Source organism: Amblyomma americanum, chromosome 9 (assembly GCF_052857255.1).
Source record: "Amblyomma americanum isolate KBUSLIRL-KWMA chromosome 9, ASM5285725v1, whole genome shotgun sequence".
Taxonomy (NCBI): domain Eukaryota; kingdom Metazoa; phylum Arthropoda; class Arachnida; order Ixodida; family Ixodidae; genus Amblyomma; species Amblyomma americanum.
Window position 1 is genome coordinate 145,850,379 of NC_135505.1, and position 18,182 is coordinate 145,868,560.

General features: G+C 46.3%; 1 protein-coding gene and 1 long non-coding RNA gene across 3 annotated transcripts in view; one reads left to right on the forward strand and one right to left on the reverse strand.

Moving 5' to 3' along the window:
• Positions 1–18,182, forward strand: part of Gpa2 (Glycoprotein hormone alpha 2) — a 93,881-nt gene that overhangs the window by 40,624 nt on the left and 35,075 nt on the right. The window contains exon 1 of one of the 2 annotated variants that reach the window (XM_077637940.1): positions 4,703–5,064. The exons of the other annotated variant lie outside the window; for it this stretch is intronic. The gene's annotated coding sequence lies outside the window, so the exon portion shown is untranslated. Of the gene's footprint in view, positions 1–4,702; positions 5,065–18,182 lie in introns of those variants that run through there. 2 annotated transcript variants of the gene reach the window in all.
• LOC144104224 (uncharacterized) lies at positions 922–3,784 on the reverse strand. The gene is made up of 3 exons (XR_013308468.1): positions 3,695–3,784; positions 2,367–2,501; positions 922–1,035 (listed from the first exon to the last, which is right to left on the reverse strand). It is a non-coding gene; the product is annotated as an uncharacterized LOC144104224 (long non-coding RNA).

Consider the following 18,182-nt stretch of genomic DNA (forward strand, 5'->3'; position numbering starts at 1 on the left):
ACGTTACCCTTACAAAAAATGTTTAGACAGTATATACACTGTTAATAGAGTTCTGTCTATAAAGACTTTAGACTCTGAGGGAGATCTGCAAACATTCTCCTGGGTAATCGTTGGTCGATCGTTCGCTATTAAGATACCGCATCAAGTGATGGTGGTGGAGGTTGTAGCTTCGAGACTACAGCACGTGTGTATAGTGAACAGACGTGAGTTGGTCACATTTTATAAACGATATTCAGAGCCAGAATACAAGAGAATAGGCAGGTTACGTAATGCGCAAAGGAAATCATAGGTGGCACGCCGGATGACAGTTCGAACACAAAAGGGGAGGGAGGTGTAATGGAGGATGGTAGACTCCAATGGAACGATGACCGGGGATGTATGGATGGAAACAACTTTATTGGGCAAAAGAAAGGTCGCCTGAGTGGTCTTCTACCAGGCCAGAAGTCCACGGCCGTGAGTTTCACGTAGGGCCCGATCCACTAGCCATTTCTGGCTGGCAGGCTGGGCAGCCTCCCAATAGGAGTGAGTGGGATAAGGGGGACTGCCTGTGGGGAAGGGTACTCCCATAGATAGTGGAACAGAGTGGACTTAAGCACGTCACAGGTGTTACAATGTGGGGGAAGTGGGATGGCTGGGGTAGTCGTTTGCCCTGTAGTGCTGTAATCGAGTTATGATAGTGACGATTGGGTTACCGCCTCATAAGCCACTGTGCCACTTCAGTGCTTAATGTCGCCAAATCAAGGACTGCTCTTACGTAAGAATTTGCACATGCGCTGCCAAATTCTGTAGCACATTTGTATCGTGGTTGACACAGTAGCCAGTAAAACAGTTGAAAGCATATCTACTGCAAGATGACGTATATTATCAGTATCATATATTTTGCGGGCATCTATATCCACTCTTAAGTGGATTCAATTGAATCGTGAAAAGCGGCTTCTTGTCGCAGCGTTGAGCACAGACACGAGCATTGGTGCTACGCGAGGGAGTAATTCGCAGTTCCTGGAAGGGCAGTCGTGGTGTTCTGCTTCTTGCTGCCTGCAAATACAAAGGATGCAGATCAGGAATTTACGAATGCCTCTACACTGCTTACATCAGATGTAAGAGAAAGGGAAGTCGTAAGCGATGGTGGAATTGAATGCGAGCTTCGCCAGTGATGGAACTGATCGCTGCGGTGCATTTGGAGTGCCTCGGCTGAATTTTTGCCGCATACCATTTTCTCGTTTCCATTATCCTTACCACTGGTTGCCGAAAACGCTTAGTTTGAATCAGTTTGCCTGAAACTGTTTTCCTGCGCTACCACTAGATGAGGCACTAGCGCAAAAGTCGTTATGCCCAGGTGAATCTCGGAGTAACTCGGGTAAGCTCGGAGTAACTCGGGTAAGCTCGGAATCACTCGGGTGAGTTCGCAGTCACTCGGGTAGACATTGCAGCCAACGGGAGGAAGCTCGGGTAAACTAGGAGATTTCCTGCGCCCCTTTTCATGCTTTATCGAGAGAAGAGCAGCCCATCCCCCACACCTCCATTTTAATTCGACAGCATTTAAGTTGTCTTGCAAGAACTACCTGGTTTCCCCGTAACGAAATTTCCTGATTGCCCTAGTGGGTCGTGACGCCATCAGCACCACCAAATTTGAAAATGTCAGGACTAGATCGTTGGAGTACCTCCCATTAGGCTATCATATGAGATTATAGTAACCGACCCGCTATTTCACCTTAATCCAACACTAATCCCCACTAATCCATATCAATCTACCAACTAACTGCCACCAATCCACCTTAATCCACACACAAATCTACACTAATCCCTACCAATTCACCTTATCCAACCACTACTCCACCTTGACCCAACCACTACTGCACATTAATACACCTTATTCTATCTTCTGGGTGAGCCAGCTTCGAAATGCTATCGGATTTTCTTTTTAAGGGATCGGTAAAGAAGGCCCCGAGTTTTTATTTTAAAGAGGTCTCATGAGCATTCCACAGACCCAATGTAATCGCAAAGTCATGCTTCAGGGGGACGAATGCAGTCATGGCTTTCGACCGTTATAAGCGATAAGGGGTCCCTTGAGATGAATTGCTAGTGCATCCGCAATTTTAGCTGTGTAAGACGCGCTGGCCTTCTTGCGACGACATTCGCTGGTTCAGGTGTCCGTAGTGAATGAGACAGTTACTGCATCTTTCCTTGCGACCACCAGAACACCGCCACCATGTTCACATTCGGGAATGAGCGAGGGATGTAACGCATGCAATACGCAACTGTGGGAGTGCATCGATATGGTCTCCAAATACGAGTTAAAAGACGAGAGCACACTACAGGTCTTCTCAGTTAGGCGCACCATCCCGCCTCTCTGCTGTGCGAATCACCTCGGCTCGAGAGTGCTTGGACGATGGCCATGGCGACTAGGATGACGACTGCCAGGGCAACCAACGCACACACGGCGATGATGAGGGTCAGGCTGCGGCTCACTTGGATGACGTCAGTGCTCTGACGAGACGACGCTGCAGAGAAGAACAGCCGAGGTCAGAATCCTCGCGAGGACCGGCGCTCACGTGTACATCTTTTGAGCTCGAGAAATCGCTCCTTACGCCTTTCTTTTTGCTGACAAAGCAGTACACTCTAAACACGAATACACCTACACGGGAGTAAAAAGAGAGTGAACTGTCCTCTAGTGGGCACCCTTTAATAAAAGGGAGGAGCCCTTCACTACGGTATTCCTCATAACCTGAGTTCCTTTGGGACGTTAAACCACTATAAACCAACCAAACCATTCCACCCCCTAGCCATGACCATTTGCTGGAAATATAATAAAATCCCAGGCAAACATCCCCCTCTTCCCTTTTCCCTGCCGTCACTGGAATGCAGGGGAAAACGAGGGCGAGAGTATGAGGCGTTGCGAATAACGACGTCCCAATTTTTTTTGCACTGGCCTCAAGCACGAGGGGTGCCTGCAGCGGGCCGGCGGCGAAGCATGCTCTAGTTTACCTTCGGGTTTTAGATCGGAAGCTCTCATACGTACACCAACACCGACCAAGAATCTTGTCATCGTACGTGCGTACGTTCTTTTGATGTTGTGCCGTTGCGTAGCAACCCGAGTTACTACCCGAGCTTACTCGAGTAACTGGGGTAAGCTCGGGTACATTCGGAGGAGGGTGGCGCCATCTGCGCGAGAGGTTCCTCAGGGAGAACAGTGTGGGTTGCGCAATCCCTTCCGGCGGCTGTGATAGAAAGAACCGCCTGCCAGTGCAGTGGAGCATCTGTTGACCGCTCCGCCACTGCGCTAGCAGTGGTATGAATACTCATCGCCATCTGTAAATGCTAAGTACAAAATTACCAATTCTCCATACATGGGCAATAAGCCACTAAAGATATCGCGTCATACCCTTAAGGCGGAGCTTAAGTGTTCCCTCTGCTTGAAGAATTAACACCTGCTTTCGCACGTCTGCGCGCTTTAACCACGGTAAACCCCTACCAATTTATTTAATTACATTCGATTAGCGGGAAACGAGGAAACCAATCAGAGGGGAAGATACAGCTAACCCTTCGCCTACATTTGTTTTTTAAAAAATACGACTAGTTTCTCAACGAAGAATGAGTAGGCTGAATCGATAGGTGTTCATATAAGCCCGGCTACTGCCACAAAAGGAAAGGAATCAATATTCTGAAAGGTGTAAAGCAATTAAAATTCACTCACATTCTGTGCTCTCTGACATCTCTTCTTCAACTTCCTTCTTGGGGTGCAGCACAGCACGTGTTCAGCGCTGGTACGGATATTTATTAGTCGGTGCGTTTAAAAACAATGAAGAATAATATTGCTTGAACAAGGAGCGCATGACTGTGATAGTTGATCGTCCTTATAATTTGATTCCTTTTCATTTTGAGGGAAGCGGACCGACTTCCTTCATAATCCTGCTTGCATGGTGGTGATGATTATGATGACGGTGGTTACAAGGACAATGACTTCTTTACAAATTATTGTGACGCACCGAGCACGCTAAAACAAGATGCTTCATGGCTTGCGGGCGTTTATTTTCTTTTTAGAGTGTGTACGAGTAATTGAAAGCAAAGCAAATACAAAAGAGAAACGATGAGAAAAGTCCAGTGACACCAGACGAGGCAGGCCTAATCATAAAATGCGAATATGTGACGCTGAGCACAATGTCATGAATTTTCGCGCCTAACAAACGGGAATTTTACCAACACGAAAAATTATTGCCAGGAGTATAGTTTTTAAGTAATTTAAATGAGAGACATGTCCTTATTAATGCGGTAAGCAGTAAAGGGACTTGCGCATGCCTGCGGTCAAAATAAATTGGACTGGCACCCACTCAAATGACTATAGTACCACCTGTTGCGTTTTATGCCTGATCCAACCTTCCCGCCCATTCCCGTCTGATGTTTTTACGGCAATTAGCACCACCTCGCGGAGACAGTACGTAGTAGGATCGCGATCTAGGAGAGCTAGCGGCACCTGCGCACTTAACTGAGAAACGAATTCTGTGAACAGGCATGGATCGATATAGCAGACGACGTTGGTAGCCCGATAGGCGGTTGTTCTATGGCGCCACCTTTCGGACGTTACATGAAACGCTGACGTTGGGGCTCCTTTCCCAACAGCTTCTCGAAAGAGGGAAAAGAGAAGAAAAAGAGATGAAAGAGAGCTAGACGGAGCCGCGAAACTGCCAGAAGGTTAGACCGGCGCAAACTACCCGCGAAGGTTTGCCCGAACGCACTAAGATAGCGGCGCGGCGGGCGATATTCTTCGACTTGACACCACGCTGTCTCGAATTTTCCCGCTAATTTCGATATTCTTCGAGATTTTAAACTTTTAAGTGACTAAAAACTTCGGTTTGTCAATAACTGACGCCGCGAGGAAGTTGAGGAAATCTTTCGTTCGGGTTATTCGGAGTTCTTGGTTTGGTGCCTAGTAGCTTCAAAAGGCCAGATTCAAAGCAAGGGTACATATAGAGAATAAAATTAAATATCGGGGAATAAAGCGCCGCGAAGTTTCCGACTTTCCGACTCTGCAGTTTCTTCGCCAAACTTCACAAGAACCGGCTCCCAGTGAGTACGCATGTACTTTTGAATAATTTGTTTTAGCTTTGTAAAGTAATTAGATTTAAGAAAAACGGAATTTTCTCTAACCAAATTTAACAGGTGAACGGTTTTGCACATATTAGAATGCGTACACGCGTGTCCAAGACGGTGGTTTCAGTAAAATTCATAGGATGATGCTACCACAGCTAAAACAACTTTCTTTGTATGAGGATGAGTAAGCAAGGTATATATGGTTGTGTTGTTCCGACAGCGAAAACATTGGCTGCTCTTCCAAGCAGCACAACAGAAACGTGGATCTGAATTGCGACGTCATAGTTCCCGGTTTGCAACGGTTAGAGGAGTGGCGGTTATTATTCAATGCTCACAACTTTGTAAGAAACAACATTCACTTACAAAGTGCTTCCTTGCCAAAACTGGGGAGCGAGGTGTTAAAAATTAATCCTCAAATGTTTGCTAGAACTACCGTAAGATTTTTATTTAAATGTAAATATCTTAAATGCGGTATTCCGACTATTTTTGCACCTTTCGGTTTCGAAATTAGGCAGCCATGAAACGCGACCGGTCGTGTCATAATTGTGTAACGGCCCTGCCGTGTCTTAACGTCACGTTGTAGTAATTGGTATGACTGCCTATCACATGTCTACGGGAGGTAAAAGTAGAACAGAACTCCTGGCGAATAAGGGGCTTGTGTCTGTGACACTGTCGGTATACGCGTGGAATCGCTGTCACAGCAGCATAAAGTTCTGGAAACTTTGCGTACCTAGATAGTTCGCTTCAAATGCGTTGCCGTCTGTGCTCTTTACAACAGTGAGCACACTTGAGCCTTGAACGCAGTATTCGGTGGGTAGCTCCTCCTGAGAATGCAATGTACAGGCCAGCGGAAGTCTAGCAGGAATATTCTGCAAGGCTTTCTGGTTCAGCGAACTGCACGCGGTAGACATAGCGCCGCGAACTTTGCTGCGCGTTAAGACTAAGCCTCCGAGGAAATAGTGGCGAGCCAAACGGATAAGATTGAATGTCGTTTGTAGAGCACGAAACCTTTTCCTCTATTGTTGCTCTTAGAGAAACTGAGTGTAGGAATGGACGCTGATAGACAAAAAGTCCATCTAACAAGCTGAGATGTTACGGTCTTCGGATTTAGTGAACTAGCTATGCTGATCTCGCATATATCATGAAAGGGTGCTTAATTCTTGATTTTTTTTTGTATTTGACAGGCAGACTAATTCTCGGGCCCCTGCTACTTCATTAGAGCGATATTAAGGCTTATATTTTCGCTGCAAAGTTGACTCAGCCATATCAAATAACAATAATAATAATTGGTTTTTGGAGAACGTAAATGGCGCAGTATCTGTCTCACATATGTCGGTTAACACCTGAACCGCGCCGTAAGGGAAGGGATAAAAGAGGGAGTGAGAGAAGAAAGGAAGAAAGAGGTGGCGTAGTGGAGGGCTCCGGAATATGTATATATAGTGGTCTACAGACCATTTTTGTAAGGGGAGATGTGCTTTCATCTCGTTCGAAAGCTATTACCATGCCTTTTGTCTCTAGGTAAAGCTAAGAAACGTTTCCTTTAAATGAAAGAAATGAAAAAAAAAACAGGCAATTATGAGTCTCATATCTAAATACGGGACTGTCCTGAGTGAATTTCTATTCCCGCTTTATTGTAATCTACACTCAGTCGCTATTAATGGTTTTTGGAAGGTATTTTTTAAGCGTCCGCTGTTTGCTTCGTGCTCTTCCCGAAGGAAGCAGGCAGAAAACTGAGGGTTTTTTATGCAACTTTCACTGACAATTTGATCAATGAAACGAACGCTAATGATGTTAAACTTTGAAGGCTGAATCTGCAGAAATTTTCTTTTCTCGACAATAATATTTAATTGGTTTTTTTGGGCTGGGGAAAGGAAATGACGCAGTATCTGTCTCATATATCGTTGGACACCTGAAGCGCGCCGTAAGGGAAGGGATAAGAGAGGGAGTGAAAGAAGAAAGGAAGAAAGAGGTGCCGTAGTGGAGGGCTCCGGGATAATTTCGACTACCTGGGGATCTTTAACGTGCACTGACATCGCACAGCACACGGGCGCCTCAGCGTTTTTCCTCCATAAAAACGCAGCCGCCGCGGTCGGGTTCGAACCCGGGAACTCCGGATCAGTAGTCGAGCGCCCTAACCACTGAGCCACCGCGGCGGGGGCTGGACAAAAGGTGAACTCCGCATTTAGGGTCCCCCGCTTTCTTCCGTCCGTTATTATGCGCCCCCTTAAACCTTCCTCATGAGGAAACTGCTAAACCCGATGACGTTTGCGCCGCGAACGCTTTTTTACTTGTGTTCTTTGTTTGCATGGCCGGACTCTATAACCGCCTCCAGTAGCGGAAAACCAAGTGAGGATTATGGATTGTGGAAAATGAAAATATTTCAAAACTGTCGATCGCGGCTATAGTCGATAGGCGTATTTCCATTCCGTCAACGGTACAGCGCACTAACTCCGGGTTTTGTCTCCTGGCTGGCCTGAAATTTTTTTTAAACGGTGATTTTCCCCCCAAGAGCCCCTCACAATGAAACCATATATACAAGGTGACAGACACCGCCACGGGATATGGTAAATTATTTTCGGGCTGCGGTACTTGATTGTTCATAAGTAAAGAAAAAAGACGAGTGAAACTGGTTTGTGTTCAGTGGCTTAAGCACCGACTTTCGCTGCAATCTCAGAATGCTACCTCAAAGGTAACCTACCCCTGTGAAAAATGGAAAATGGTTTTCGTGGTATAAATAGTGAGAAAAACAAACTATTATATATGTTCAAGTAAAAATGGCATTCGAACTGCTATCTTGCGCGTTCGAAAGTAGTCCTCTAATCTATTGAGCCACAGATGCATTTTTTTTTCTTAGACATGATATTTATTGCACTGAAATTATGTTCTATTTACATTAACTGTTTACAAAGCTTTCGGGAAATGTCACGAAAGACATCTAGAAGAGAGAGAACAGCAGAGCACTATAGACAGGAGGTGGGGATGAGCACATCACCAAGAGGGAGTGCTACTCCGGCTTAAAGTCGATCTGTTCGTACACTTCCCTCAGGTGAACAATCATTTGGCGGAAATGAGATTTTGAGCGCCCGTGTGCTGTGCGATGTCAGGGCACGTTAAAGATCCCCAGGTTGTCGCAATTATTCCGGAGTCCTCCACTACGGCACCTCTTTCTTCCTTTCTTCTTTCACTCAATCTTTTATCCCGTCCCTTACAGCGTGGTTCAGGTGTCCGCCGATATGTGAGACAAATACTGCGCCATTTCCTTTCGCCAAAAACCAATTTTCATTTTCAAATGGCATGAACGGTAAGGTTCATGCTCAAACGCTGTTGCGATCAGAATGAATCAAAGGCGACCACTCTAATTTCCAAGTTCTTCCCAAGCGTAATATACCTATGAACACCCAAGCGCAGCCATAAGGCTTGTAGCCGAATGGCTACCTTTGGATGAAATCTAATGAGCAAATTTCTTTTATTTAAAATATACTTCATCTTCGAGGACTCCCCTAAACACACACGTCATGGACAATGGCCTTCATGGCTAATCATGTTCGTGAAAGGAGTCCAATGGATATGCCTAGCTGCGAGAAGTAGTTTTGCAAACTATCCCAGGTATTTACTTTTGTTTTCTCAAAAGGTTTTCGTCGTTTTTATTTTTGCTTTGACGCTTAGTGTTGTGTATATTGCCGAATTCCGCAACATGGAGCAGGTTTCAATAAAGGGAGCAACGACTGCTCGGTGTCATCCATCTGAGCGTAGCGACACGACAGAAAGGGAAAGCTGCACATATCTCTAACAGAAACTTCGGCGTTGAAGAAAAATTCGCGCTGGTCAGGAATGGGAACCCGATATCACAGTTCGTCCGGCAACATGAAGGACTAGGGTTGTAATTAGTTCGTTCACTTAGAAGTACTGAAGCTTTTGGCGGGAATCTTGAGGAGGACGTCTCCAGCAAATCAGCGTGTTACGTCTGGACGATGCCTTCCTTCACTTTATTCGGTCGCCGCCTAGACATTCTCGGGTGTCTGCTATTAGCGATATGAGGTGCGTATTTCAGTGTTCACAAAACAGCATAAATGGCGCCGATAAAAAATGAATTTCTACTCCAGAGAAAAAGAAAAATACGAAGGATAACAGAGCGCTCTTTAAGAGGCACGTTACGCTTGAGTTCCTTCTTTACTCCATTTACTTTGCGTTCCCTTTGCTAGCCTGGTGCATGTGCACGTTTAGAAGTTGCGAAAGAGCGGTTAGCTTGCATTCCTATTCACTACATGCCACAAAGTAATAATAATAATTGGTTTTTTTGGGGAAAGGAAATGGCGCAGTATCTGTCTCATATATCGTTGGACACCTGAACCGCGCCGTAAGGGAAGGGATAAAGGATGGAGTGAAAGAGGAAAGGAAGAATGAGGTCCCGTAGTGGAGGGCTCCGGAATAATTTCGACCACCTGGGGATCTTTAACGTGCACTGACATCGCACAGCACACGGGCGCCTTAGCGTTTTTCCTCCATAAAAACGCAGCCGCCGCGGTCGGGTTCGAACCCGGGAACTCCGGATCAGTAGTCGAGCGCCCTAACCACTGAGCCACCGCGGCGGGGCAACCACAAAGTATATAATTATAATTGGTTTTTGGGGGAAAGGAAATGGCGCAGTATCTGTCTCATATATCGTTGGACACCTGAACCGTGCCGTAAGGGAAGAGATAAAGGAGGGAGTGAAAGAAGAAAGGAAGAAGGGGTGCCGTAGTGGAGGGCTCCGGAATAATTTTGACCACCTGGGGATCTTTAACGTGCACTGACATCGCACAGCACACGGGCGCCTTAGCGTTTTTCCTCCACAAAAACGCAGCCGCCGCGGTCGGGCTCGAACCCGGGAACTCCTCAAAAACTATTCTTTTTCCAACTGTTCGCCGATAAAATGTTTTTTTTTGCTTTTTCTCACAATATTTACTGTGCAGCCTTTAAGTAATCTATAGGGACGAATAAAACGGTGAAAGGGCGTAGCGGGTACCGCTTCTCATGTAGTCGCTCTCCCGTGCTTCGTTCTGTACTCTGTCCAGTGTTCGAAATGTTCGTCCCAGTAAGGCACGCTTTTCTCGCTTGTGGGCATTCGGAATGCACAGGAAATCTTCATAGTATTGGCGAAAAATCAATTACCTGTAGTTATTTTTCTAACGTTATGTAAATGCAACACGGGAATAACTCACATAGTTCATTTCATTGCAATGACTAACCGCCGCCGCGGTGGCTGAGTGGTTATGGCGCTCGGCTGCTGACCCGAAAGACGCGGGTTCGATATCGGCCGCGGCGGTCGAATTTCGATGGAGGCGAAATTCTAGAGGCCCGCGTACTGTGCGATGTCAGTGCACGTTAAAGAACCCCAGGTGGTCGAAATTCCCGGAACCCTTCAATACGGCGTCTCTCATAGAGTGATTCGCTTCGGGACGTTGAATCCCCATGAACCATAAACCATAAACCAGCAATGACTCACCGCATGTTTTACAGACAGGACTCTTGCTCTTTTGCCTAACAGCAACAAAATATAGAATGCGAATGAGTGTAACTATACCCACTACAGTCCAATGCACATTTCTATGGCCGCCGAAAGCGAAAGTATCGTTAGGAATAGTTTAAACGAACTCTTCAACTCTTTAAGGAACAAGTTTAAACGAGCAGGGCACATTCAATAAATATCGCCCAGGCTTTCGCCGGCTCAACCTATTGGTCATTATTTAGCCCTCAGAGTTGCAGCAACTAAGATGAGTACTGCACGCCATTCTTTTATGAACAGACACATTAAGCTTTCCAGATAAGGGGGCCTTCCCTTACAAAAAATGGTCTGCAGACAGTCTATAGACTTCTTATGACTCTATTGCCTTCCTATAGATATATCTTTTTGTCTGTTCATAGTCTATAGACCGTCTAAATATAAAAATGTCTACTAAAAGTGTATGGCCGTAAATCTATAGATTGTCTATAGACTGCCTATGGGATTTTTATTCCCTTTAGACTGTTCTCTATATAGGGTGGGTCTATAAAGAGTCTATAGAGTTTATAGACAGAAGTCTATGGACAGTCTATAGACTGTCTAAAGAAATTTTTGTAAGTAATTTTTGTTAGAACAATTTTTTTAACACGGTGTCCGCCGGTGCTACTACTATAATCGTGCGCTATGCTAACATTACTTCGCTCTAACCGCGGGCTTTACGTTACTGCCTTCATGGTTGGGCATATCAAATGCTCTAGATGTCGTGATTCAGATTGCAATCAAGGTTTAACCCGAATAAGCACCGTCTCCGGGTGGTCAACAGATGATGAAGCGCAGTACACAATGTATACGGCTAGCTCGCTGCGTCGTCAAGCGACTTCGGGCCTTACGATTCGAGGACAGACGCCGATTGAGCCCTGACATTCTGAAAGAAAGCAGACCCTCGGGTGGAGAGAGAAAGAGTATCTATTATTGAAAGCGACCACTTCGATTAGAGAACGCTGTCGCCTGAGCACGCGGTGAACATTGAAGAACAGATTAGAGAATACTCGGACTTGGCCGAAAGAAGCACAAGTTAATGCCGGCAAGCACGCCATGAAAAACTAGTTGTTCCTGTGCTTGCGCCTGTTTTGAGCCTGTAGTTAGTGCACTTGTGGCGTCAAAACAGGCCCCAATCGGTGCAGTAATAGCTGCACGAGGGATTCTTATCGGCAGAAACGACCTCCATTAGCATCGCTGTCGATGCCGCATGCCGTAGCTGGCAGCCCCTCCATGTTCGGGCTGGCCGAACAGAATGTCATGAAGGTGCGCTTTAGTCATTAGAGACATATGTGGGCCGCCGAAAGGTTACATTTATTGAGAGGGTGGTGCACTGGGAAGTTCTTGGAAATGCTATACCGGCAATTTCATTTCAGTAGAGGCTTTCATTGTATGATGACAATGGCGTCACCATTTAAATGACAAGTGGGATGTAAAGAAAATGTGCAAAGGTGTTAGAAAATGTCTATAGGGACTTTACCGCGACCTAGTTTCTCAAAAAAAGAGAGAGGTTTATTTTCTGCAACGTGGCGCTAATTGGTAGTTGATCATCATGTTACGCAGACCGCACTGTTGAGTTTTATTTTAACTGCGTTCTCATGCGGCGTTTACCATGTTCAACCACTCGACTCACGTGCTACAGTTTCGCCAGTCTTCCAACCTCCTTTCACTTTTAGCTCATGAACACACTATCATAATGTTTAAGCTTTGTCGCTGTTACACCACGTGATTAAATAGAGAACGCGCATTCTCCTCGAAAGCGGAGTTTTCCTATTCAGCACTGTTATTAGTACCGCTATTGTTGATCCCATTTTTCTTCTTGTGTCGCATTTTGTAGAGGCGTATTTACAAAGAAAGGTAGAGTGATCGGGTCGAACAATGTACGTCCACAAGAAAAGTGACATAATAGGAATCACAAAGGATGTCAGGCAGGAAGACGCGATCTCTCCGCTCTTTTCACGGTATGTTTACAAGAAGTATTAAAAGAGTTCGGTCTGGAAGAGTGTCGGATAAAGTGAATGAACACCTTAATCTCTAATTTGATGAAAGAAGTGGCATAGTGGAGGGCTGCGGAATAATTTCGACCCCCTGGGGACCTTTAACGTGCACTGACATCGCACAGCACACGGGCGCCTTAGCGTTTGGCCTCCATCGAAACGCAAGAAGGTTGAATTTCAGATCAGCCCAGCGAGCTCTTAAAAGGAAGACGATTGGAATAACGTTCAGAAACAGGAAGAGAGCAGATTGGGTCAGGGAACAAGCTCTAGTTGTTGATATTGTAATAGACATCAAGAGAACGAAATAGGCTTGGGGGCAGGGCATGTACTGCGAAGGCAAGATAACCGCTGGTCCTTAAAGGTGCACAAAAGAGGAATCTGAACTCGTCTTTTTACCTGCGGGAACTCTATCTACACGTTCCGGGCATTGCTAGAAACTTGGAATTATTGTCCTGTGCGGCCGATTGCCCTAATTAAATCGGATTAAACATCCCGGTTCCCGCTATTTTTTTAACTCAACACGGTAGGTAGGAGGAGTCAACCAACGCGTCAGCCAGTCCCGTGGCGGCTTGCCGCTCTGCCATCGGCGGAGTGATACGTAAATCAAAGAGTCCACGTGTATTTTTATTTTCGTGGGCCTAATTTGCGGCTATATTGTCTGTGACTGAAATGTTTATTCACAAAAGCCTAAAAAACAAAATAAAACCGAAAGTGAAGCCGCCACGGGACTTGCTGACGCGTTGGTTGACTCCGCCTACCTACCGCGTTGAGTTCAAAAAAAAAAAATAGGAAGAAGGCGGGACTTGATCCGATTTAATTAGAGCAATCGGCCGCACAGGATAGTAATTCGAAGTTTCTAAGAATGCCCGGAACGTGTAGATAGATTTCCCGCTGTAAAAAGACGAGTTCAGACTCTTAGTGCACCTTTAAGGGTAACGGAGTGGATTCCAAGAGAAGTCAAGCGTAGCAGGGGGCGGCAGAAAGGTAGGTGGGTTGATGAGGTTAAGAAGTTTGCAGGGATAAGGTAGCCACAGCTGCCACAGGACAGTGTTAGTTAGAGGACCAGGGTTCGAATCCCGGTGCACCGCAATTCTCCTCCGGAAGAAAAAAAAAACTCCGCGTGTCGATGGAATTGCATAACCGGGCCTGGAGTGTGGCGTGATCTAGGTGACTAGAACTGACAACGCACTCCCTCACCAGAACAGGATATGGGCACCCTAGTGTAGTACTTGGCCACAACCTCCCATACCAATAAACCCTCGACCCTCAGGACAGGGTTAATAGGCGAGACATGGAAGAGGCCTTTGTCCTGCAATGGGCGTAGTCAAGCTGATGATGGTGATGGCTATGAGAGGGCTTCGTCTGAAGTGAACGTAGTTAAGCTGATGACGATTATGATAGCGACAGGTGCGCGGGGGACATTCGCCAGCGGCGTGGCATGTTACAACAGAAAATTCCTGCGCTCACCTTCCCCAAAGAAGCGAAATCTGAAACAGCACTCAGCTTTTTTTTCCCTTTTATTTACGAGCGTTGCTTGCGGAAAATTCGACCGCGCCGCCTTCAGGGTTCGCGTGCCGATCTGTTCCGTAAAGCTGGAGTGAAAGCACTCAGCGAGTGGGCCGTGCTCGCAGGCGGCGCCACCCGCAGGAGCACTGACCGTTGCGCCCCCTGGAGCTTTCCACCGGTGGCGCCTTCACGTGTAGGGTCAGCCGCGCTGATTACGAATTGGAACACGCGCATTAGGGCGATTGCCCGGCCCCCCTGAAATATGCACTAGGCTGCAGCGGAGACTTGCAGTGACGGATTATGTGGCCGTCACCATTGACCTAAATGGACGCCTATTGGGAAGAACAAAACAGGAAGAGCAGCGGCCCAACCTTAGCGGCACTGCGGGCTTGCGGAACATGAGCTTTGTGGTTGTTACCATGCGTAGTGCATGTTAGTTTTCTTTCTGCCGCCAGGAGTGACGTAACGTTGTAATAGAACGTAACCTTATAACCATCACTACGCACGTCAAGGCATGAAGTTATTTATTTTATTCATTTATTTATCCGAAATACCTCCAAGAGCCCTCAGGCAAGGGTATTGCGTGGGGGAGTGTTATAGATAAAAAAAAGAAACAAGAGCGCGAGCTAAACATAGAAATGCTACAAGAAACGACTAGATTCCTTGCTCGACCATCACAGGTGTAGGCAAAATATGAAGCTTCCTAACAACTGCGCATGCGCACGGTACACGTGCGTACCTAGCGCATGATGGTAATGGTAGCGGCATTCGGAAACAGGACGCTAGAAGCTTCTAATAACAAGGCAATTTATGCCGTGTTATATGGTACACACAATGGGGGAATAATCGTAGATCGGATGTTCTTCGCTATTAACTGTTTTCTGCTTAATACTTTTTACAAACATTGTCACGACTGTGATGGACGAAGCATTCTTCATGCGGGCGTCCGAATCGCTATAGGCTAAGGTCACCTGGGTCGCCAACTACCGCAACGGAATATGGGCTACCAACTTTAGGAACCTTGCACACTGATTTTCTTCAGCACGTGCAGTGTCTCACTGGTTAGGATTTCTCGCCTCGGTAGTCCTTTCAACTTAACGTGGTATTCAGCTGAGGCGAATAATCCTGCAAAAGTAAAAAGCTCTATAGAGCTCGTCACAGTCTTTGTCAAAAATACACAGCCCAAAGGGTTCGCTTCCGAGCCATGCAGCGGGGCTGTTAAGCACATTTGACAGTCCTAAGGTTGCGAGAGTTGAGGACTTTAGTTCCTCCCGCCTTCGTGAGATTAGGGTCTCTTAGTATGCGAGAGGAGCCACGCTGTAGGGCTCAGAAACAGACGCCCCGGGATGTATACTTTTGACAAAGACTGTACGTTTCCTGTAGCTGGCTCTAGCTGGGCAGTCATAGGCCCTTATACGAGCCTTCATAAAACATCCTGGACACACAGATCTACAAAACTGTCATTATTTAGGCCGTCATCATTATCACCAGCCACGTCACATTCAGTGTAATACAAAGACCACACGCAGTGTCCTTCTATGGGCCCATGCTTGTGGCAGCTGCGTCTATCAGGAATTCATGGCTGTGCTGCTAATTGCCGTCAAGTGTTGTTGCTTTCCGAAACGCGATGGTTTGCGAATCATCATCTTTGCCGAAACGTCAACGTCTTCACCTTGCACATGAAGTCGTGCACGGGAAATAAAGGAGGCAACTCTTCGCATCCCTCTGACCCTGTGATGGTCGCGCGGCTGAGGCACGTGTTCCTTTAACTTCCGGACCTTGACGCCTTCGCTTCCGTATCCATTTTTGTCGGCTCTCCAACGCAAACACGACGTGAGGCGTGACGAGGACGCTTACGTCTTGATGAATGATAGAGTACTTCACCGGGGCTCCAGTGCCCACTGCAGAAGCGGGCGATAATTTCCGGTGTCATTTGGGTCACTTCACCTCCACTTCTGTAAAGAACGAAAGAGAGAGGTAGCAAAAAGGGGACGGAGCTAGAGACAGCAGTCGAGAGCCTCCTCCCTTAGGGACTCATTGACTGCTGGGCTGCTGCACCGGCGACGGCGCTCCAAGGGTGATTACAGTAGACGACTTGCCGAATGGAGGGAGGAGTAGGAATCGCGTGCTTGCTTATTCAACAGTTTATGCTCGGTATTTTACTTATAAACGAAGCTCCAAGTGCAGGTGGCTCTGATGATTGGGTGCCTGAGCTGAAAATGCGCAAAATACGGACGCAGGAGTACGGCACAAACGCGCACACAAGGACAGTCACGTACGCTGTCATAAACTCAAAAACGTACGCGTACCCCACACGGAGAAGAAATACCCGCACGCTGACCGCTGACTTAACGAAAGTGATTGCAACGCAAATGATCTGTGCTTTTGTGATAGAAGTTACCCCACACAACTCAGGCATCACAAAACGTATGGTTTCCCAGAGAGCCCAAATTCGAGATATAAAATTTTAGGTGAGCGGTCGCCGTACTAGCATATTTCGTGGCATTGCCTATAGAATAAAGACATGTTTATTTTCAAAATCGAGAAGAACAAATTTCTATCCTGCCTTTGTACCTGTGTGTATTACACTGCCGACAACTTCAGCAGACCAGTTAATTTGTTAATTTTAATTTTCAACATTAAAAATACACGGTCTAAAGACAAAAGGTACAATGACCCTGTACATACTGTCTCAACTATTTACACAGCGCACTAACTGTAACTAACTATCTACACCGCAACTAAATAACTAAGTAACTTACTAATTACAATGTCAACTATTAATGTTTTCCTATAGAGATAAAAGGTACTGTTATGTCTGTATATCCGCATTGCTTTACGGGAATAACTGCCTCGGAGAGATTGCCAGGATTGACGGTATGTTGGTAGTTGTGTATCGGTGACGACAAGAAACTCGGTGAAGTGACTACTTCCGAATCAGGTTGCCATTTTAACCCCTTTCTGGCAGAGTTAGAGTGGATAGTTGCTGTGTTCCTTGCTGCAAGTCGAGAGCGTGCTGTCTTTATGTCTCAAGTCTGGAAGTCTCGACAAGGAACATGTTGTGGGCGAGGGAGAAAAGAAAAGGGGAAGTGTGAGTTGAGAAGAGGGTGGAACGAGGTGCAGTTTCCACTTTATGCCAAGGCTTGTATTATTGCAACTCCGTGAAAAGTATGAAATGAATGTGGCAAGGCAGCGTGTTGCGGTTCAGAGTCCTCCCTTCAATATATTAAGGTGGATGTCAGAATAATCATTAACGAATATAGATCTTTTTTTAACGACCTCGGTCGGAGTTCCTTACCTTCATAGAATAATTGGTTTTTTGGGGGGAAAGGAAATGGCGCAGTATCTGTCTCATATATCGTTGGACACCTGAACCGCGCCGTAAGGGAAGGGATAAAGGAGGGAGTGAAAGGAGAAAGGAAGAGGTGCCGTAGTGGAGGGCTCCGGAATAATTTCGACCACCTGGGGATCTTTAACGTGCACTGACATCGCACAGCACGCGGGCGCCTTAGCGTTTTTCCTCCATAAAAACGCAGCCGCCGTGGTCGGGTTCGAACCTTCATAGAAGACAAAGGGCAAAATTTATTGGGATTAAAGAAGATGTTCTCGATAATCCGCGCGCCTAATGAACTGCCGCTACAAGTGTCGTTCGTAAAGTGCTTTGTTTTGTGGAAAATAAATGGCGCAAAACTTGTCAAGGCGACACTTATGTTGTTTATCTTGCACTGAGGGGACTGTTGGACACTGCGAAAAGATAACAAAACTGTCATCTCGAAAATTAAACTTTTCTCACCAGACTATCGAAAGAAGAATAAAGTAGGAAGAGTAAAAATAAATCAGTCACGTCCTGTTTTTTTTTTTTTGTCAGAGTAATACGACAGTTACTGAGAATCGACCAGTTCCAGAAAAAGCAATCAAAAGAATACCAAGTTTCAACGGCACCACCTTATGCACGCCCGTGTGACCTTGGGGCCGACGGTACAGGGAAGCTATACGCCGCCTTTCACCTCATCACGATTTGTTTCCGAATAGAACCTCCGTAGTGCGAACACCGAAAGGACAGCCGGCCT